Genomic DNA, 24154 nt, shown 5'->3' on the forward strand with positions numbered 1-24154 from the left:
AATGAAATTTGTAAATAATTGAAATACCTTTCCAACCATAGGTCGTGGGATTATATATGACATCGAAATAAAAAGTGATGGGCAATATAAGACAGAAGGGTCAAGATAGGCGGAAAATTTGGCCCATCCCGATTCCAAGTCGGGTCAGGCACATATTTCTTACCTTGTAAGGGATAATTTCGACCTTGTTCCTTCCATTTCAGACCAGAAACTTCAAGAACACCATATAGAGAGAGAGGGGGGGAGAACTTCTAGGCTAAGAAGCCATTTTTGACCCAAATCTGAGTCCTAAATTCTGAAGCTTGTGTAGAGAAAAACATTGCAAGTTGCGTTGTCTTCACTTTGAGCTAAAAATCAGAGAAGAAGGAGTGTATTAAGGTGGTTTCCTTACACTTAAGGTAAGATTGAGATTTTTTCCTTGTTAACAAGCTTGTTTAGAGATTTAACAGATTAAAATGGAGGAAGAAGTGTTATAAACTTATTTGTTGCTTTATTGAGACTTATGGATTAGGGGCTATTTTGGTTGGATTAAATGGGTGGAATTAGTTAAGTTATAGAGTATAATTATTGTTGATATTGTTGTTGATGTTTTTGTTAAGTTGTTGTTGTCGAAATTGGGGGAATAAACTTTATTTGCAAACCCGTTTTTGGTTGGGACTGTTGTTAGTAATTGTGGTATAACTCCTTGTGTAAAGCTTAGTTTTGAGTTATTCAAGATGTTTTGGAAATCTATTTCATAGGGATATAACTTTTATTTAGGATCCAAAACCCAGTTTTGCTTTTATTGACTCAAAAAATGGTGATGAAGTACAGGGGAGGTGTTGCCCAGATTTTGGTTTAAAAATTTTACATGGACTGATGTGGGTATTTTGAGCATATCTTATTGTAAATAATTATTGTAGGGGTGATTCAAAGTTGTATGTGACCCTAAGACATATAGCTATAACTTTCTTTAGGACACAAATCCTATTTCACCCATTTACCCCTTCGAAACTAAGCAGCAATACAAGGCAGTAGTGCTGCCCAGAATTTTCATTTTGATAGTTTGGGTTGATTTTCAGTGATTTTATGTTTAGTTTTGATATGCTGAAATTTTTAAACTTAAGTAGATATTTGATTGTGTATTTAAGGTGTATATTTTCTTATACAAGCTAAGAGGAACTGTTTGACGAAGTGGATTTTGGTTGGTCTATGGCATAGAGAAATTGAACTCCTCGAGTGGTGGTAGAACTTGTTGTGTGCTAAAACACCAAGGTTCGTGTATAAACTTGAACTTGGAATATTTTATTTTTCTGAAATTTGAAGTATTTTGTTGGATTGTTTCCTTACTCCTTGTTTTATATTTTGGTATGACTATTATCTCAAGTATTGCAAAACTTTCGCTAAATCGCCTACTTGTACGAATTGCTTGATTATTTTGCATTCTTGTTGGGAATTTGTCCTTGTTGTTACGGTGACTTGTCATCGATATTGGCATGCCTCTCGATTCAGATCTTGCCCATCTTGACTTTGGATTTATATTTCGTCTTGACGATGGACTTTCGTCCATTTTCGAGTACGAGTGGAAAGCCACTTTCAACATGGTCTTTGATCTTCTTGATATTGGGTGACGACCATTCTTGATATGGACACTTCTTGATTTTGGGGTTTCGGTCCGTCTTGATATTGATTGTGCTTAGTGTGAAGGCATGACGTACATATGGGGTGAAATTGATTATTTGACTACTCTTTTGAATTGAATTATAAGCATCCTTGGTACTTAAGCCTTTGAATATTAGTATTGAGATTTTGAAACTCTCCAAGGTTTGTATTCGATACTTGATATACTTATTCACTTGGACTTATTACTACTATATTAAACCGCTTATGATGAACAAGGAAATTGGAGAATTTTTAATGGCTCCAAGTCCAAAGGTTATACACCACTAAGCTTTATGCTTAGCAATAGTTGTTTCTTATTGTAGGTGATGTGTGAGACGGGATATGAAGAAGGCCATGTGGAGTAGACTTTTTGGGAGCTCTTGTGAAGATCACATATACATATACATCTAGTTTTTGTATATTATTTTGGGGACTTGTACATGATACATGTGTGGCACTTATGTACGGAATTTTGAAGGCTTGTAACTTGAACCGAGTGACTAGTTTTGTTATTTTAGAGTGTGCTTTTAACTCAAGTTATGCAATGTACTAGGTTATATTTTGACATGACATTATGCATGAAGGAAGATAATATTTTTGTGATAATTACTAGTTTGAAATTTTGTGAATTTTATGGACCTGCAGTATTGTTGTATTGAAAATAAGTTTTTTTTAAATGAAACTCCTATATCGTATTTCAATAAGTTTTTTTAGAGGGTAAAATAAAAGAAGTAATAATAATAATTAGTTTTTATTTCGTAAGTGATATTCTCCTAAAAGGGGATGCTACAAGGATGGTTATCTTTGTATGTATATTGATTATTGGCAATTGAAAAAGGTCACAATTAAGAATAAGTGTCCCATTCTAAGGATCAAATACTTGCTCCATTAACTTCAAGAAGCAAGCAATTTTTCAAAGATTGATCTTCGATCGGGTTATCATCACCTCCGAGTGAGGGAATGTGACATTCCTAAGATGGCTTTTAGAACTCGGTATGGTCACTTTGAATTTTCAGTTATGTCTTTTGGACTAATGAATGCCCTTGCAGCTTTTATGGATTTGATGAACATGGTGTTCAAAAAATACTTGGATATGTTTGTGATTGTCTTCATTGATGATAATTTGATCTATTCTCAAAGTGAGAAAGAGCATGCCGATCATTTGAGGATTGCATTGTAAATTCTCAAGATATGTCAGTTGTATGCGAAGTTTAGTAAATATGAATTTTGGCTAAGGTCAGTTGCGTTTCTTGGTCACATTGTTTCCGTAGAAGGAATTATAGTTGATCCAAAGAAGCGAGGCGGTTAAGAACTGGCCTAGACTATTGACTTCTTTCGATATTCAAAGTTTCTTGGACTTAGCCATTTATTATAGATGGTTTGTAGAAGGTTTCTCTTCCATTGCATCGCCCTTCACTACTTTGACTCAAAACAAGGTAAAACTCCAATAGTCCAAGACATGTGAGAAAAGCTTCCAAGAGTTGAAGGATAGGCTTACCTCCACTCCGGTGCTGACTTTATCGGAAGGTTTCAAAGGGTTTGTTGTATATTGTGATACTTCACGAGTTGGTCTTGGTTGTGTTCTAATGCAAAATGGTAAAGTTATAGCTTATGCTTCAAGGCAACTTAAGGCACATGAGAAGAACTATCCGACTCATGACTTAGAGTTGGCGGTAGTGGTATTTGCTTTGAAATTATAGAGGCACCATCTCTATGGTTTCCATGTGGATGTTTTTACCGATCACAAAAGTTTGTAATATGTGTTCACTCAAAAAGACTTGAACCTTTAACAAAGGAGATGGCTTGAGGTGTGAAGGATTATGACATGAGTGTGCTATACCATTCGGGAAAGGCAAATGTGGTTGCTAACGCTCTTAGTAGATTGTCCATAAATAGTGTTACTCATATTGAGAATGAGATGAAAGAGCTAGTTCGAGATGTGCATAGATTAGCCCATCTGGGTGTTCGATTGGTTGATTCTGAGAATGGTGGTGTTATTGTGCAAAATGATTCTGAATCATCTCTTGTGGCGGATGTAAAGGCAAAGCAAGATAGTGATCCTGCTTTGGTTAAATTAAAGAAAGCAGTGTTCGAAAAAGTCATTAAGGCTTTCTCCCAATGGGGAAATAGTATTTTGAGATATTAAGGCCGATTGTGTATTCCAAATATTGATGTCTTAAAAAATATGATATTATCCGAGGATTATAATTTGCTGTATTCTATTCATCCTGATTCCACAAAGATGTATCGAGATATGAAGGAAGTATATTGGTGGAATGACATGAAAAAAGATATTGCATAATTCGTAGCTAAGTGTCCTAATTATCAACAAGTGAAGGTTGAGCATCAAAAACTGGGAGATTTGGCTCAGAACATTAAGATTCTCACTTGGAAGTAGGAAGCCTTGAATATGGATTTTGTTACTGGTTTGCCTCGTACTTGTAGGCAACATGACTCTATTTGGTGATTGTTGATTAAATGACTAAGTCAGCTCATTGTTTTCCTATTAAAACTTTATATTCAAGTGAGGATTATACTAGATTGTACATCCGAGAGTTGGTTAAGCTTCATGGTGTTCTACTGTCTATTATTTTGGATCGAGGTACTCAGTTTACATCCCTGTTTTGGAGATCCTTCCAAAAGGGTCTTGGTACTCAATTGAAGTTTAGTACAGCATTTCACCCACAAATGGATGGTCAGGCCAAACATACCATTCAAATATTAGAAGATATGTTGAGAACATGCGTGATTGATTTTAAGAGAAATTGGGATGATCATTTGCCATTAATAGAGTTCGCTTATAATAACAGTTATCACTCTAGTATTGAGATGGCTCTATTTGAGGTTTTGTATGGTATAGACATAAATACACTATTAATTAGTTAGAGGTAGGTGAAGTTTCTTTGAGAGGACCCAATTGTTATTTGAGGCTATAGAGAAAGTTACACTTATTAAAGAAAGATTGAAGATAGCCCAAAGTCGAGAAAAGCCCAATTCGGATGTGAGAAGAAGATATCTCAAATTTGAGGTTACTGATTGGGTTTACTTGAAAATTTCACCCATGAAGGGTGTGATGCATTTTGCAAAGAAAGGGAAGCTAAGTCCCTGCTATATTGGTGCATATAAGATTTCAAGGCGGATTGGTAAGGTGGCTTATGAGTTGGATTTCCCTTCTGATTTGGCATTGATGCTTTTGGTGTTCCATGTGTCTTTATTGAGGAAGTTTGTAGGTGATACTAGCTCCATTGTGCCATTGGATAGCACAGAGGTTAAAGAGAGTCTTTCATATAAAGAGGTTTCAGTTGAGATCTTGGACCGACAAGTTAGAAAGTTGAAAAACAAAGAAATAGCTTCAGCTAAAGTGTTATGGAGGAACCAAGAGGTTGAGGGTGATATGTGGGAAGCCGAAGCCAATATGATGTCCCGATATCCTCATCTCTTTCCTTATGTTCCTAATGGAGGTATTTAGTTCCTTCATCATTCAACCAGCCCAAATCATGTCTTTCAGTTGTTCTGTTGGTTTCATATGCATTCATGTTCATGTAATGAGTTTTAAAGTCATGTTTTAGCTTGAGATTAAAGATTTCATGTTTTCTGCATTATTGAAAGGTTTTTGCATTCATTTTGGGTTGTTATGTTCCTTTTCTATTCCATCCATTCTAGCTTGAGTCCTATTCGAGGACCAATGTTCCCACGGGAGAGATATTGTAAAACCCCAAAAGTTGGAAAGATAAAAATCGAGAAACAAAAGACAAAATTCCAGAAAATGTAGTTTTTTGGCACTAGGTGATGAGAACGAGGGACATCACGAATCGTACTGCTAACCACGATTAGTGATGAGCCACCGTGGTCGGGGTTCTGAAACTCAGTCTTACAGGAAAGGGACCATAAGCCATAGTGAGCACCACGAGCCATGGTGGCCTCTATGGTGACTCCTCCCCTGAGACCCTCAGAAACTTTTCCAAGGCTAGGACCACGATCACACCACAAAGGGGACATAATGCCCTTCATGGACCGTGGTGGTTCTGGGGTGATCACACCAACAGACTCTTATATCGGGTCCCTCACCATGACCCTAACCGCGGGCCGTGGTGACCTTCATGGACCGTTATGGTCTCTGTGAAGGGGACCCTTTAGATTTTCTTTTTAGCCAAGTTCAAGGCATAGATCACGGACACCACCACTGGCCATGGTAAAGTTCACGAACCGTGGAAGGTCCTCCGTGCAACCTCAATTTTCAAATTTAATGAGGGTTATTTTAGACTTTTCCATATAACACATTAATAAATGTGGATGGTTTTTGGGAATAATTTCCTACCTATTAATTACCTAAAATATTCTAGTCCTCTCATTCTCTCCATAATCCCTAAATCACAAAAACCTTCTCTCCCATGTTTTAATGATATTGGTGTTGCATCCATGATTCATATTGCCTATGTCCTATGTTTATTGATCATGCATATTCTCACATACTTAGTGTCTTCCATGTACTAACACATACTTTTTGTATGTATTATATCATAATGTAGGGTCAGACGATCACATTCATCCTCCTTCAGCTAATGGCTAGAGTAAGCACTTTCATTCTGTTGGTGAATCCTCACATTTTGAGGACTAGATATTCTATTTCTTATGATTTGAATATTTCTTTATCTTTTATATTGGGTAAGCTAGGATATTGTCTTATGCCTCCCTCCCCCCCTCTCCCAATCTAGACTAATAAAGGCATGTTAGAAGTTTGAAAGAATCTATGTTGTCATTTCTCGTTTTGAGACTTATGTTCGATTTGAGATGTTGCTTCCATATCGTAATTTAGCTTTATTGCTTAATTTCCTTCTGCATGCTCATGAATGTTATGCTAAGAGGCTTAGTTGAAGTCTTTCAAAATTCTAATCATCGTGTTATGACTAAGCCCTAGGTCGGGTCATGACAAACATACCTGGGGATCAACTTACCTTTCCTCGCAAATCGCATAATGCCTTTCATAGGAAACACCTTCAAGAATACCAAGTCATAAAACTAAAACTTAGTCTCTAAATTGTACGTCTACATATGATTTTTGTTGGCTTTGAGTAGTCTTTAAACACTCATGTATCAATTTTACTTTCCCAACGGCTTGGTGCATGAGATCTGGTTCTAATATTTAGGTTTTACCTACTTCAAATGAACCGATAGGCGATTTGCATCATCTCCCATAAAGAGCTTCAAATGGAGTTATGTCAATGCTGGAGTAATAGCTATTATTATAGGCAAATTCTATCAAGTGTATATGATCATCCCAATTGCCTTTAACGTCTAGAATGCATGCTCTCAATATATCTTTGAGTGTATGAATAATGCGCTCTGCTTGGCCATTTGTCTATGGGTGGAATGCGGTGCTAAGGTTCACCTGCATGCCCAAACTCTTCTAGAATGAACTCTAGAAATGTGAGGGTAAACTAGGCACCCTTATCTTAAATAATAAACAGTGGAGTCCCATGCAAGTGAACTTCACTTATATATAGCTTGTCATATTCTTCAGCTGTGCTGGTGGATTTAACTGGCAAGAAGTGGGTTGACTTTTTCAATCGATAAACAATCACCCAAATGGAATCATATCTCTTAAAAAAGAAAGGCAAACCTAAAACAAAATCCATATTAATAGCCTCTCATTTCCATATTGGAATGTCCATAGTCTGACCTAGGCCACCGGGTCTTTGATGTTCTACTTTAACTTGTTGGCAATTGGAGCATTGTGCCACATACTTAACAATATATCTCTTCATGTTGTTCCACCAGTAGACATCCTTAAGGTCATGATACATCTTTGTAGACCCCGAATGAATAGAGTATCGGGAATAATGTGCTTCAGCCGTAATTTGCTGCCTCAGCCTATTTATATTAGGAACACATAGTCTACCTTGGCATCTCAAGGTTCCATCACCTGCCAACTCAAATGCAGTAATTCGGTGTTCTCCAATCCCTTCTTGATACTGGAGCAATAAAGGATCATCATATTGTGTTTCTTTCACTAACCACTAATGATGACTCTGCAGTATTTTTCACAACTATGCCTCCATTTTCAGATTCCAGTAATTGGACACCTAGGCTGGCTAATCTGTGAACATCTTGTACTACTTCTTATTGTACCCGTGATAAATGTAATAGGCTGCCCATAGATAGTCGAGTGAGTTCATCTGCTACCATGTTAGCTTTTCCTGGGTGGTAGAGAATGTTCATAGTCATACAGCAACTCTAGCCATCTTCTTTGCCTCAAATTCAACTCTTTTTGATTGAAAAGATATTGTATCTTATGATCCATAAATATATCAATATATACCCCATAAAGATTGTGATACCAAATCTTAAGCACAAATACAACTGATGCAAGCTCTGAATCATCTATTGGATAATTTTGTTCATGTTTCTTCAATTGTCGAGAAGCGAATGCTATAACATTCCCATGCTGCATCAAGAAGCATCCTAGGCCAATTCCTAAATCATCATAATAAACTGCATACCCTTTTGTACCCTTTTGTAAGGCCAACACTAGCGCCGTAGTCAATTTATTTTAAAGTGTGTAGATGCTTCTTTCACAAGCATCTGACCATTGGAAATTGGCTGCCTTCTGCGTCAACTTAGTCAATGGGGTAGAAATAGAGAAGAAGCCCTCTACAAATCTTTGATAATACACATCTACCCCTAAGAAACTATACACCTCTATTGGAGTAGTAGCCGAGGTAACCTCTTCACAGCCTCAATCTTCTGGAAATATACACTAATGCCTTTACCAGACACTACATGGCCAAGAAAATCTACTGAGTTCATCCATAACTCACATTTAGAAAACTTGGCATATAGTTGGTGCTCTCTAAGTGTTTGTAGGACTGATCTCAGATGATTTACATATTTTGTAGCATCACGTGAATATATCAAGATATCATCTATAAATACTATCACGTACAAACTAAGAAAGGGTTTGAAAACCCTATTCATAATATCCATGAATGTTGCGGGGGCATTCGTTAGTCCAAATAACATGACGAGGAACTCAAAGTGCCTATATCTCATTCGAAAGGTTGTTTTGGGAATATCTACTTCCCAAATGTTTAGTTGATGATATCCAGATCACAAGTCAATATTTGAAAATCATTTAGCTCCTTGCAATTGATAAAATAAATCATCTATCCTTGGAAGGGAGTATTTGTTCTTTATCGTCACTTTATTCAGTTGCATGTAATCTATATACATTCGCATGGTGACAGCCTTATTGCGTACAAATAGTACTAGAGCACCCCAAGGCGATATGTTGGGGTGAATAAAACCTTTGTCAAGTAAATCTTTCAACTGCTCTTTAACTCTTTCAACTCATCTAGTGCCATTCTATAAAGAAGAGTGGATATAGGTTGGGTACCGGGATCTACGTCGATACCAAAATCAATCTCTCTAATTAGAGGTAATCTAGGAAGTTCATCATGAAACACATCTGGATACTCATTCATAACTGGCACAAATTGAAGTGTTGGCACCTGCTTTTCAGTTTCAAGGTCTCTTACAAGGACCAGGTAATATAAACACCCTTTCTCTATAAGCTTTTGTGCCTTAAGATAGGAAATAAACCTTCCTCTAGGCATAAAAGAATTTCCTTTCCACTCTAGACTAGCTCACTCGGGAAATGGAATTGAGAAATCTTAGATTGGCAATCAACTAAAGCATAATAAGAGGACAACCAATCCATGCCCATAATGATGTCAAAATCCACCAATATATCCCGACCATATACTGTTACCAGGCATCTATAATAGACCCTTCTAGCTATAATAGATTCTCCTATCAGAGTTGATACTACAAATGGATCACATAATAACTTTGGCTCTACTCTAAAGTTCTTAGCAATGAATGGATTAACATATGATAGGGTATCCCCTAGTTCTATCAATGCATATACATCATAAGATAAAATACATAAGGTACCTATAACTACATATGGGGATGACTCTAAATCCTACCCATCGGCTAGTGCATACATATAGTTCGGGCATACTCCAAAACTAGATCTTCTACCCTTGGTTGAATCTCTACCACATGATGAAGAAGGTATTGATGATGAGAATTCTCCTGTGGAGTGGTATACTGTGGCCTATCACCTCTATCCTCATCTCTAAGCCTAGGACAGGCACACATATTATGTGCCTCGACTCCACACCTATAGAAGTGGTAGATCCATATCAACACTCTCCTAAATAAAACCAACCACACTATCTACAAGTAGGTCATGGTTGTAGTCCTCATCTAGTACCTTTCTAATAGTAGGGGTCGGTGCCCTCAAAGTTTGAATCTACTCCTATCTAGGTCTCGATGGCAGAGCTAGGGCACTAGTTGTGGAGTGGTCTACTAACTGAGCTTGCCTTTGTGGACCTCTACTAGAATAAGCTCTATTACCTCCATGAAACAAGCCAGCTGTCTTGACCTTCTTATTTTGTTCTGTCTCTCTTAGCCTTGCAGTTTTATAAGTGGTCTTCCATCTGTTGAGCGTGTCCCATCAATCTGACAATATCCATATCCCAATTTAATATAGAAATCGCACTAGAACCAATCAAATGATCTCATGGCCAACCCCAAAGTGATGTTTCTTTGCATCCAGGGTGCTGACCATCTCAGGAGAGAATCTAGCCAACTGAGTGAACTACATACTATACTCCCTACAGTGAGCTCGAAAGTTTAGAAATTCTTCAAACTTTGTCGCCCTGAGCTCCTGGAGCAAAAAGTGTTCTATACAGGCCTTAGAAAAGTCCTTCCAAACTACTGGGGGAGCACTTGGTCCCCTAGAATCCACCCATATCTCGTACAATGCGATGGCAACATTTTCCAGCTGACAAGAGGCCAATTCAACTACCTCAATCTCTGAGATATGCATGACCCTAAAAATTATGTTGATGTTGGTCCTCTATCACACTAGATTCGGTAAAGATTGGGGGATTCACATAGAGGAAATCACTTACTCTAGATCCAGCTGCCTCTCCCTAGATAGTTCTAGGTGTAGCTGCATTTTGTTCTTGGACCTGAGCAGCTACCAAATGAGCAATCAACTATAGTGCCCCTCTAAGATCTTGCTCGGAGCCACCTAGATATGGTATAGCCGGTACATGAACTACTATTGACACTACTAGAGGTGTAAAAACTCCCGCAAACCCTTCTGTCCTAGGAATCTGAGGACCTGGAAGCATAAGACATGGCAAGATCTCCTGAATGCTGGTTTGATCACCTAATAGTTTAGTCTGCTATAAAATAGCTGCCTCCTGAGTAGTGCTAGCAGTGGCCCTCTGGCCTACTTTATCCTTGTTTGTAATAGACATGATATATATCATAAATAAAAAGAATATAAGTCAGAATAGACTTTCTATGGTGTAACTCTATCACACAATTTAGATCATGAAAGAAGGTCAAATTACTAAATGCCCGTGTAGTCCCTAAATTATAAATATGGCGTGCAACATATTTATAAGAAAGGTCCCACTAGACAGGGCTTCATAGACTCCTTGGGACACTTGAACCTTTTGCCCTAACACCAAGTTTTGTCATGCCCCCAACTAGAGAGGATGGACATCGAGGACCTATCCAAGCACCTGCTAATATATGCATTAATTCATACTAAAGTTGTAGACTCATAAGCAGTAGAACATACACTAAGACACATATCGGGATGTGAAACATATGACTTTACTGACTAGAAAATGAGTACTATAACTCTACCGGTTTAGATATCCAACATGCGAAGATTTTCAGAATAAGAATACATCATCATGTAATCTTGTATGACATTTATATTAGGAACATGCGACTCTGGGTCATGCCTTAATGGCAAAAGAGGTTTTAGCTTTTACATACCTTATTTCGGAACTTACTATCTTACTTCGTATCGTCAAACACCTTTGTGGGTTTTATAAAATAACATCATAGTATAAGCAGCTAGTCAAGAAGCACAACAAGGCCAAAAACATAATAATTGTTCTTAAGCTACAAGCTCAATAATTATGATAGATAGATGGCATATTGCCACACCCTTCCCTTTATCTACTTTCCAAATGGGATCACGACTTACCTATGAGGTTAATATTACTCCCCAATCGACAATTCACGAAGAACCAACCCTTTAATCATTCAAAGTATACATATAGATGTAAACTCATTATTTTCAAACACCATTTTGTAAGTTCTTTATCGAACGATGTCAAATTCCCTTATAAGCTCATAGTTTAAGTTGGTCGGGAACTACTACCAGCAATGATAATAATAGGAGCTTACATAAACACCTACAACATATTGTTTAGCAATTTAGGCATTTTACCTAACACTTAATGAGCGACAAACTTGCAAGAATAATATATATTGCATTTTTTATACCGAGCCTTCCATTTTATCATAATGAAGTTTCTGCCTCAAAACAATATAATCAAACCCCCCTTTAATTAATATAATAGCCAATACATCCTTCTACATACTTTCTTTTCACCATTTACATCAATTACAATGGGTAAAATATAGACTCATAGCTTTGTATCACTGTCCTGTGAATCCTACCATCAATTGAACTTAAAACATCATATAGAATCATATTTATGGAGATAGAACAAGAGTCATACCTCTATGACCAAGAGAAGAGATCTCTTCTCTTTATATTCTTCAAAAACATGCCTTTTTCCTTCAAGAAAACACTCAGGTAAGTATATCATACAGTCTATAGAGAAGAGGACTAAAAAAGGGCAGCTCGGTGCACTAAAGCTCCCGCTATGCGCAGGGTTTGGAGAAGGTCCCGACCACAAGGGTCTATAGATAAGAAGACACTTTATTCTCGAATAAATCAACTTACATTAAGCTTGGGAAGATTTGAAATAAAGAACTCTTGATATATTATGAAGAAAGGATGAAGAAAACTCTTAGGAACAAAAACTTAGACATTTTAGGAATATATGAAATGAAATCTCTATGTTTTGATATAAAAATAACTTTTGGCCAACTTCTTTAAAATGTTGCATGTCCCGCAATGATTGAGCAGTGTGCGTGTCTATCGTATAAAGCCAATAACCTTTTACTGTAAAGTCATATTAACAAGTGGTTTGTTTAACTGGAAACTAGAATCAAATACCTTTCATTTGATAGGTCGTAGACCTTCTAACTCCTTATATATTAGGAGATATTCTTGTTCAAAGTTATATTATAAATTAGATCATTTAAAATATTCCTCCACAATGAACCTTAAGCTTGAACCTTTTCTTCAATGATCTTTTTGGCCTGTGACTTTGGTGTAACCTTCAAATGACTTAATATAAGGATTACTTGGTATTCATAACTATTTGCAATAATATTCTCCTGATATCAAACTGATGCATCCACATTTATGAGTCGCAAATGTACTTTAACTTATGGGTTATTACAATACTTCAATAAATTATCTCTAGTAATCAGCTAAACTCAAGAAACTCCAAATATCTGAAGGAAAAAGGGGTCTAGGCTAGTTCTTAGTTGTTTTGGTCTTTTGAGGATTGACCTGAATGCCTTCTCTAGAGACTGTATGACATAGGAACGCTAATGACATCAACAAAAACTCACACTTGCTGAACTTAGCAAATAGCTAACGTTTCTTAAGAATCTGCAAGACAATCCTCTAATGCCCTGCATGCTCATCCTCGCTCTGAGAGTATATAAGGATGTCCTCTATGAATACAATGACAAATATATACAAGTATTATTTAAATACCCTATTCATCTGGTCCATAAAAGCTACAACGGCATTTGTTAGTCTAAAAAATACAACAAAAATTCATAGTAAGGTTGTCTTCAAGATGTCACATTCTTTGATTCTAAGAAGACGATAGCATGATCTGAGGTCTATCTTAGAAAAACACTAGCACCCTGAAATTGGTCAATAAGTTATCAATCCTGAAAATAGGATACTTATTTTTTATTGTGATTTTATTCAGCTAACGGCAATCGACGTACATTTTGAGAGATTCATCTTTCCTATGCAAAAAGAAAACTGGAGCACCTTATAAAAAGATGTTGGGTCGGATCAAACTTTTATCTATAAGGTATTTCAACTATTCATTTAACTCATTAAGTCAATTTCCCTTTCGGAAGGAGGGGGGACTCTAGGAAGATCTTCAAGGAACACTTCTAGAAATTTATTTACCACTGAAATTGACTAAAGGGTTGGGATTTCAGAATTGGAATCCTTAACTGGAACTAAATAATAGATACAACCCTTAGATATCATTTTTCTAACCTTAAGATAAGAGACACACTAACCTATAGGCGCTGAAGTACTATCTTTCCACTCTATGATGTGTTCATAGGGAAATTAGAATTTAACAATACTAGTTCTACAGTCGACTGAGACATAACAAGAGTATAACCAATATGTGCCAAGAATAATCTCAAAATCAAGCATGTCTAACTTTACTAGATCAACTGTGGTGATTTTATGAAAAATAAAAACTAGGTAATGTCTAGTGTTAACTGCTACCTGCACTAGATAAGGTATCTTGCTGAATCTGGTGACCTGCTAGAGCTGTTGAAGGATTTGTCTAAGACTACTGGCCAATATCCTTTCCCTTCTAAGTAGCCAACGCGTATTCCCTCCATCTATGACCAGACTTACCACGCCCAAAGCCACCTTGACTGCCAGCCAGACACTCCCCTTGGTAGTTTTTTCCATATTTCTTGCAAACCAAAATAGTACAACCACTAGTAATGCTGTTGTGGGAGTTTGAACCTCGTACCCTATCCTCATTATCCTACCTAAACTTAGGTAATGGGCACTAGTAAAGAATGAGGATGGACCTAAAAAATTTTGACAAAATTGAGAACAATTGCCACCCACGATTTTTGATGAAAATAGTCCACACTGTCTATTTTGACCCTCTTACTCACTTTAGCATTCTCCTTAATAATTTCTTCCTCAATCTACTAGCATAAGTCATACATTGGGAGTTGTCCATCTCCTTAGTCAGCATCGCAATCTTGCACTTTTTCACCATCATCTCTGAAATACCTAAAATAAACTTACTCATACGGGCCCTGGAATCGACTACCATAGCTGGACCATACTTAGAGAATTGAATAAAATTCAAAGAATACTCCACCGACATGTTACCCTGTTTTAGGTTAATGAATCCTGCTCCTTGTCCTCCCTTCGCTCAAGAGGAAAGAACCTGTCCAGGAATACAACCACAAACTTCTACAGTCCGCTGGACCTGCATCAACACCCCTATCATCCTTTCACTACTTGTACCTGATCTAAGCGAATCTTTTCAACTAGTAACTAACTAAGTCATCACTCTCAATTAAGGTTACGCCCATGATCTAAGTGATAGTCTGAACTCCATCTATGAATTTCTATAGATCCTCCTCCATCTTTAAACTTTGGGTTAGCCTGTGCAACAACCTACTAATTAGCCTGATTAGTCATGTTCTAAGTTAGCCCCTAAAAACCATCTTTGAATTCAGTGTGAGACACTAGTTCATTCAAAGGGTCTGTTAAGGCTGGTGGTGCTGGCTGGTCTTCATTCCTATTTCTCCTGATTTAATCTCTTTTAGGAGGCATGATTCTGTAAATGTGTAAGTACAAATTAGAACAAAAAGAGGTTAAATAGGGTTGAACTCTATTGCCTCTCATTCATAAATGTGGCGTGCTTCACACCTATGAACAAGAATCTACTTAATGAGGATTTTGGACACCTTAGGACACTTGAACTTGATGCTCTAATATCAAGTTTTTCACAACCTGAGACTAGCTCCTAGTCATAACAAAATTCTTAGAGCCACAAGTGATCCCAATCTAACCTATGCTCTAGCATGACACTAATATTCAAGCATAAAATAATAAATATCTTATGCAGAAGTTAAGACTAAGATATATAGATAACTGAAATTATAAAGTTAGATACTCAAAGTGAGTTTGTCAAAACATAACAGAAGTTGAAAAACTAACTTTTGACTAACTGTCTGAAAAGCCTTTACTAAGATGAGTTGTTAGGGCAAGGCCACAACTATCTCTAATTATCTAAAAATTAAATGACTAAATAACTGAAGCAAAGATAAAGATTATATCCTCAAAAGATGAGGACTCACTAATGGTGCTGCTATTTTGATTGGAAATCATACTAACCGTAAGGTGGAGACTAAACATATGAACCTATATTATAAAAAAATATAGCACGAAGAGTATGTGGACATTACTGAGGATTCCTTTGGGTAGCAATAATGGCATATCAGACCAAACCACACCTTAAAATCCTCTCAGTGCTTAGTCGTTATCCCAACGGAACTTTCATGAAAACATAGTCATTAATCATAATAAGGAAGGATAATAATGGGTATCAATTCAACTTTCATAAAATAGTATATAAGTAACTCATATATCATCATCATAGTAAAATTATAACAATAGCTCGTCTAACTTCATCATGAATATGTGAGGAATTGCCATCACAATCTTTAATTTCTTTAACATGATTGTGAAATGAATTGTCCTTATTGCACTATAACCTTTTGCATAATTCATCAATGAAACATCATTCATAACTTCTTGATTAAAAGCATCTTTAAATATCCTTGATAAAACTTTCATAGAACTTAGCTTGAAAATCGTGATCATAATTCATAAATCATGCTTGCACTATCATATAGCATACATCTTTGAAATTCATATTAAAATCATGAAATATCATGTGAATTGTGCATAATTTAATCAATACTCATAGAATATATAATGAATAAGAAGACCCAATGCAATCATCATAAAATTAGGGCATTTGGACAGAAATCATAAAGAAATTAGAGAGAAACTTGGATTCCATGGGTGAAAGGTGCCCATGGATGAATTCACACATACCTTAACCTTGAGAAATCCTAAATTTTAGAGAATTGAAGCTTGACCCTTGAAGATTTCCTTGCAACTTGCTTGAGAAAAAAGACTTGGGGAGCACACTTCTAGAGAGAGGATTTTGATTTAGAGTGTTTGGAAGATAATGAGAGGGTCAGAAGGGTTTAGGATAGTTAATAGGTTAGGATATAAACCCAAAAACCATCCACATACATTAATGAAACATGAGGAATGACCAAAATACCCTCAACTTAAAACTAAAATTGCACTTGGATAGGGGACACACCACGGTCCATGAACATCACCACCGCCTGTGGTGGTGTTCGTGGTGCTGGAATTGGCCTTGGTCAATCTTAGGGTTTGTAGGACTCGTACCATGGAGACTACTATGGTCCGTGGAGGTCACCACGGCCCATGGTGGGGTGGCGTGGTGAGGAGCCTAATAGAGGCCTGTATAAGGGGTTCTCCATGGGGGCCACCATGGATTGTGGTTCCCTTCATGATCACCACCTCAAAACTTAGATTTGCAAGGTTGGACAATGTTGGCCCTTCACAGCTCGTTGTCCTCTTCACGGTGTCAAAAAGTTGAGTTTTCTGGGAAGTCATCTTTTGATCCTATTTTTCTGACTTTCCAACTTCTGGGGTCTTACAATAACTAAATACATAGTGATGCAATATCTGAAGGACTGAACTATGGGAGATAATAAAACCTATATATAAACATGTGAGATAAACATGAAGTTTGATGCATAATCCTTATTGAACATGGCCCAATATACCTTGCAAGGTATAAAGGTTGATCTGATCTAACGTGGTACCACTAAGCTGATAATATGTGCCTACAATGGCTACATAGTTCTATGGTGGCACTTAGTTCTAGGACTTTGGGATTGTTACTAAAGATCTCAGCGAACGCTGATCGTGAGCTTTCATCCCTAAAATCAAATTGGTGCTAAGTAAATCCTATCAGAAACATGTCGATTAATTGATAATATAAATAAATGGAGAATATTGAACGATCCTAATAAAATTGATATTTTAAATAGATCATGAATATTGAATGCATGATACTAAAATAGTAGACACTTTATCTGAAAGCATCTATAGAATATATGTTGAAAATATTGAATATAAGTTGATCATGTAAACTCTTACATGCTCCCTAAAATATGAAGTTTCAAGGAACATTGTATTCAGAGGGTTCATAAAACATTTAGTTTAACAAATATGCAAAAAATCATGAGAAACCATATACTTATAGACCGATAATGAAAGAAAACTAAACTACTTCAAAATTCATGCTATTCATAAGAACGTTGAAATTCTATGTAATTCAACATATGAAAATATAGGGCTTTTCTGGGATCAACAGGTGAAAAAATACCCATTGATGAAATCTCAATCCTACAATTGAATCCCTAGCTTGAAACCTTAAACTGAGACTTTAATCAATGGAACCCTAGTTCTTGCTTGAGAGAAACCTTGAGCGTGAGGAATATGAGTTTTGAATGTTAGGATGTGAATGGGGAGGTTTATGTAACACTCCATACAATTCTAACTTAGATTAATTCCGAGGAGTCCAGAAAAAAAAGTAAGATGGTACACTATCCAGGTGAGCCATGAGTGGCACCTACGACCCGTAGAAAGTAGTACAAGTCATAGGTGTAACTCATAGACCCTCTCTATAATTAGAAAATTTTGAGTTGTTGAGAACCATCCTACGAGCCATTTTGATGACTCGTCAAACTCCCTACAACTCATAAGTCAAGATCGTAGACCCGATGTCACATTTCAATAGCTATTGGAATATGAACCAAGTTCCACGATAGGGTCCTATGTCCCATAGCAATTTCTATGGTCCGTTGAAGGGTCTATAGACCCCAAGTCCAAATCCCTTAGTGAGTGTATTCAAAGAGTTCCCGCGAACCGTCAAAGAAGATGTTCACAAGCAGAAAGTGGTGGCTTTTGCCAAATAGGGAGATGGTGTATTGAGGTACCGAAGTAGATTGTGTGTTTTGAGCATTGATGGCCTTCGAGACTAAATCATGGTAGAGGCTCATATCTAAAGATATTTAATTCATCCTAGTTCTACTAAAATATACCACAACTTGAGAAAAGTCTATTGGTAGAATGGTATGAAGAGAGATATAGCAGACTTTGTTTCTAAGTGCCAGAATTGCTAACAAGTCAAGGTTAAGCATCAAAGTCCTTGCGGTGTAGCCCAGAATATAGAGTTGCCAAAGGAAAAATAAGAGATGATCAATATGAACTTCATTACAGATTTATCGCGATCTCGCAGACAACATGATTCAATTTGGGCCATTATAAATATGATGACCAAATCATCCCACTTCTTGCCTATTAGGACCACGGATTCAACAGAGAATTATGCTAGATTGTATATTTATGAGATAGTCCAACTTTATGGAGTTACCTTGTCCATCATCTCAGACAAAGGTGCTCAATTCACTTCTCAGGTTTGGAAGTCATTTCAGGGAGGTTTGGGTTCAAAGGTAAATATTAGTACCGTCTTTCATCCTCAAACAGATAGTCAAGCAGAGTGTACGATCAGACTCTTGAGGAAATGTTGAGAGCTTGCATCATTGATTTCAAAGGTAATTGGGATTATCATTTTCTTCTTGTTGAGTTTGCTTACAACCATAATTTTCATTTGAGTGTTCTAATGGCTCCCTATGAGGCTTTTTATAGGGAGAGATATAAATCACCAATTGGTTGGTTTGAGGTTGGTGAAAAGTTGATAGGGCTAGATTTGGTGCATCAGGCTATGGAGAAGGTGAAATTTATTCAAGAGAGTGTGAAAACTGCACAAAGTTATCAAAAGTCCTAAATCAATGTTAGGAGAAGAGACTTAGAGTTTGAGGTGAATGATTGGGTCTATTTAAAAGTTTTACCCATGATGGGTGTTGTGAGATTTGGGAAGAAAGGGAAGCTTAGTTCCCGTTATATTGGTCCCAACCAAATTGTTAAGAGGGTTGGTAATGTAGATTATGAGTTAGAACCTCCATTAGAATTAGAATCCGTTCATCCAATATTCCACATTTCGATGCTTAAGAAGTGTTTGAGAGATCCTTCACTTGTTGTTCCTACAGAAAACATTTGTGTGAAAGATAGTTTGTCCTATAAGGAGATTCCTGTCAAAATTCTTGATTGTCAAGCTTGCAAGTTGAGTACTAAAGAGGTCGCTTTAATTAAAGTCTTGTGGAGAAATCAGTTTGTTGATGAGGCTACATGGGAAGCTGAAGAGATATGAAAGTCAAGTACCCACAACTATTTGTTTCTCCTAGTGTTGATGCTAAAGCTAATATTCCTATCTCAGTGTTTAGTACCTTCTCAAGTGTTTGAATAATTATTCATGAGTTTGAGTCTTTGAGTTCTTGCATTGCATTCGTGCATTGAGTAAATTCTTAGCTTGGTCATCATTTGAGGACGAATGATTTCAAGAGACAGATATTGTAACACTCCGTACTATTTTAACTTAGATTAATCCCAAGGAATCCAAAAAAAAGAAGTAAGATAGTACACTGTCCAGGTGAGCCATGAGTGGCCTCTACGATCTGTTGAAAGTACAATGAGTCATAGGTGTGACTCATAAACCCCCTCTACTTAGAAAATTTTGAGTTGTTGAGAGCTAAAGAGTTTGAGTTCATTATTTTATGTGAGTTCATGAAGTTATTTATTATTGATCTTATACATATTTTATTGAGTCTAAATGAATATGAGAATTGAGCATAAATAATATTTTTTTTGAGAAAGAGTTGATGAGATATGAGTTTCCTTAAAAGCATTTTTGAGTAAGAGAGTAAGCATAAAGAGTTGAGAAGAGTTTGGATTTTTCAGAGTAAAGTCCAATGAGACTAAGTGAATTAAATTATGATTATTTTCATTCACATGAGTATAAGCATAATAATATATTTTGAGAGTAGTATTGAGCATCGATTTGAATAAGAGTTTAGATAACTCAAACCCTATAAACTATGTGGCCACAGTAGGATAGGATCATACCATTGGTTCTAGAGACTCCTCACTTCAGTCCCTGATATGAACTTTTATTGAATTCATGAGATGAGTTGCGTCTCTTACCCTAGCAAGCTATTGGACGGTTGTGGAAACGACAACAGTTCATTGTATCATCACGATGCTCATAGTGATGATTGTCAGTTAGAGAAACTCCCTAAAGAGTAAAATATTATTTTATACTAAGTTGCATTATTTATCTGTGTTTTTTAAAAGCATTATCTTATTCATATATTGAATGCTTTATTGAGTTGAGTTGAATAAGTATTCATTCCATTGAGTTATTTAAGTATTCTTGAGTAAGTTTCTTTTTAGCTATTTTACATATTGTACATTCCATGTACTGAAATTATTCGGCACTGCATCATTTTATGATATAGATATAGGTGATAGAGATCCTCAACTGGTGCATCGTTCAAGATCACCTTCCATCCAACTTTTGGTGAGACCTTTTTCATTCAGAGAAGATCTTAGTAATTTTTTTGTCTTATTTCATTAATCTTTTTGAGGTAGCCGTGGGCCTGTCGGTACCTATTCAAAGTTAGTTTAGAGACTTTATAGACTAGAAATAGACAGAGTATTGGGTATATTTTCAATTTCAAAGATCATGTTTTAAAATATTCCTTTATCTATATATTGAGTATTTGAGACTAAATTTGAGAAGTTGCATTTATTTTCTTGTATGCCATCATTGTTAAAGTATTCTGATTGTGTTGAGTTTTTCGTTGAATAGTTAGCCAGGCCAAGGGTTCACTTGGAAATCAGCAATGGTTTTTAAGTGCCGACCATGCTTAGGGTGTAGACTTGGGGCATGGCAGCTTTCAACTAATTTCCCCTAAAATTCACTTAGAATAGGCCAAAATGATATAGTATAGGGATAAAAGGGTGAAAAAGATCAAAACAACCCAAGAAGAAAATTGATATCGGTAGATTCCACTAGTCCATATTCGGTCCATGGATTGATCTACGGACTGTAGATCTCTTCCGTAGAAATCAGGTTAAATATTGGGTTTATGAAGTTCCATCTACGAGATGCATTTATAGTCTATGATTGCATCTGCAGACGGTAAAATGGTCTGTAAATGTCAGCCAAAAGTTGAGTCTCAAGACTTTGGTTCACGAGCCCATCTACGATCTATAAAAGCATTTATGACCCATGATTTGGGTTTTGAATCTCAGGCTAGTTTTTTCATCTCTAAAATTGATCTGGTCTTATCTACGATCCATGGTATCATCTAAGGTCCATAAATACTGCTCGAATGTTTCAGGTTCTACAAAAATTTTAACTTCTCATGATATGACCAAAGCTTGAATTTTCTAAGGTGTTACACATTGAATATAAATGACATTGCTAGAGAAGTTGTTTTAAAGAGGAAAGTTAATTTTAGAAAAAGAGAATTGTGAATGTTAATGGCATTAAAGAATCATTACATCACATTTTACACACACCTTATTTGGAACAAATATGTTTATCTCCTTTGTAAAATATTTAAGTACCACACTCAAACTTAGGGATAAATCTGACACCTGATTACATATTTGACCCTGAATCGACTATTACTAGACAACTACTCTATCAGTATGATATCAACCAAAAAATCAAACAACGAATAAGTACATCTTAACTTAAAAATAAACCCTCGATTGGCAAGGTGTAACATCTTAAAATCGGGGGAAGGATGGAACTAGCCTCGATACTAACTGAATTAAAAAGATCAAATTATTGAAGCCAGTAATTGATTAAAAAAAGGAAAATCATTTAATTCAACTGACATCTATAGATCAGTATGGTCAATTTAAAATGTAAATACAAAATTCAAGAGAAGCTCAAGAGGTTGGTATATATAAAAAAATATTTTTAAAAAAATTAAACTGACCTAAGTGGTTGGTTTTTGGGTCAAAGTTAGTCAAACTTTTGTATAAAAAAGGCAAATGATTTGGGAGACTCTTATACTTGATTCTGATTGTCACTTAAATTCTTCTACTCATGATTTTGCCAACTGAACACTTAAACTCGATCTTTTAAATCCTTTTCGCGTCCGATAAATATGTGTAATACAAACGACTACACATATAATTTCACATTAATATTTAATCCCTCCCTTTCTTCTTCTTCTCCAATAGATTCCTCCCCCTTCTTGCTCACACCCCTTTCTCTCATCTTCATCAAAATCCTCCACCCCCTCCTTTCTCTCCTCCTCTTTTTTTTTAATAACTATTATATTTGTCTAATAAAGCGACTTAATTGGATCTTTCAATTAAAATAATAATAAAAAAAATTTATATTTTCTTCACTGTATTCACTATATAAGTAAACTTTAATTGGGTGAAAAGATTATAAAATGTTTCAAATTAATAAATCACTGATTCGGTAAGTCGAAAAATGTAAAAACAAGAATTTTATCGTATCTTTTGTTGATACAGGAAAAAGTTGTTTTTTTCTTGTGTGTTTTTCTCTTATTTTTTTTATTTTAGTTTTGAGTATTCTCAATTTGATGTTAATAATGTGTCAAAGTAATTAATTGTATTGAAAGTTGAGGTTTTTATATGAACTATTTTTAATGAAGAAAAGAAATGAGATTATTGTTTTTTTGTAGGCGAGAAATGACCTAGGAGATTCTATTTTTTCATTGCCTCCAGAATTCTAGCCTCAAATCCCAGGTAAGACATGAAACACAACAACGTTATACCCAATGGACACTTCAAGAAGCATTGAAGAACTATGTTAGAACATGGTTCAATTAACCTGCTAGAAAAATCAGGAGACGTGCTGCTAAGTAACAAAAGACTTGTGAAGATCTTTCTTAGGCCAATGACTGGATCACTTCGCCCTATTATTCATGGATAAACACTTAAATTCAACATGAAAATTCAAGTTGGCAAGGAATTTTCTCTTGAAGAACTAAAGACAACTGGCATTTTCAAAAAACTAGCAACAACCATAGAACATTATTGTTGATCATCACCGTAGAAATAAATTATTGGAAGGTCTCCAAACCAATGTCTAAAGGCTCAAGACTTACAAGGCTAAGCTAGTTATCTTCCCAAGGCATGCCAAGAACGTCAACACTGATGATTCTAGTGCAGAGGAACTTGCTATTGCCCCAAGGTCCAAGGTTCATACATGCCCATTACTAAGGATCAGTCTGTTGTCGACTTTGTGAAGGTCACAAATGAGATGAAATCATTCATGACCTGTGACAACCTGCATATTGAGCATATAAATGCTCGACATATCGAAACTAGGTTGAAGAGGGCCGCTGAAACAGAAAAGGAAGAGAAGAAATAAACAATTAAGAGTCGTCCTGTAGTCTATTAAGCATTATCAATTTTATGGTACACGTTGTGGTGAACGTTTATCATACAATTATTTTGAGGAACTTATATTTTTATTTTATTCAAGAACTTTTTTTTGTTTGAAATTAAAAAAAAAAAAGAAGACCTGAGAAATCTTTATATTTGACTTGAATTGTCACCTAGATCACTATACTTTATAGAGCTTCATCCAACTATCTGTAATTGTTGAACTACGCTATTTTAAATTCTTTGACCGTTAACCCACTTATGCGACAACTTAATAGTTGAGTTGAAACAAATACGTTAATTCCACGCTTA

General features: G+C 36.1%; 1 pseudogene; it reads left to right on the forward strand.

Annotated features, from left to right (window-relative positions):
* The first annotated feature begins 23207 nt into the window (after positions 1-23207).
* LOC129871584 (60S ribosomal protein L13-1-like) lies at positions 23208-23828 on the forward strand (annotated as a pseudogene).
* The last annotated feature ends 326 nt before the right edge of the window (positions 23829-24154 follow it).

Source organism: Solanum dulcamara, chromosome 10 (genome assembly GCF_947179165.1).
Source record: "Solanum dulcamara chromosome 10, daSolDulc1.2, whole genome shotgun sequence".
Lineage (NCBI taxonomy): Eukaryota > Viridiplantae > Streptophyta > Magnoliopsida > Solanales > Solanaceae > Solanum > Solanum dulcamara.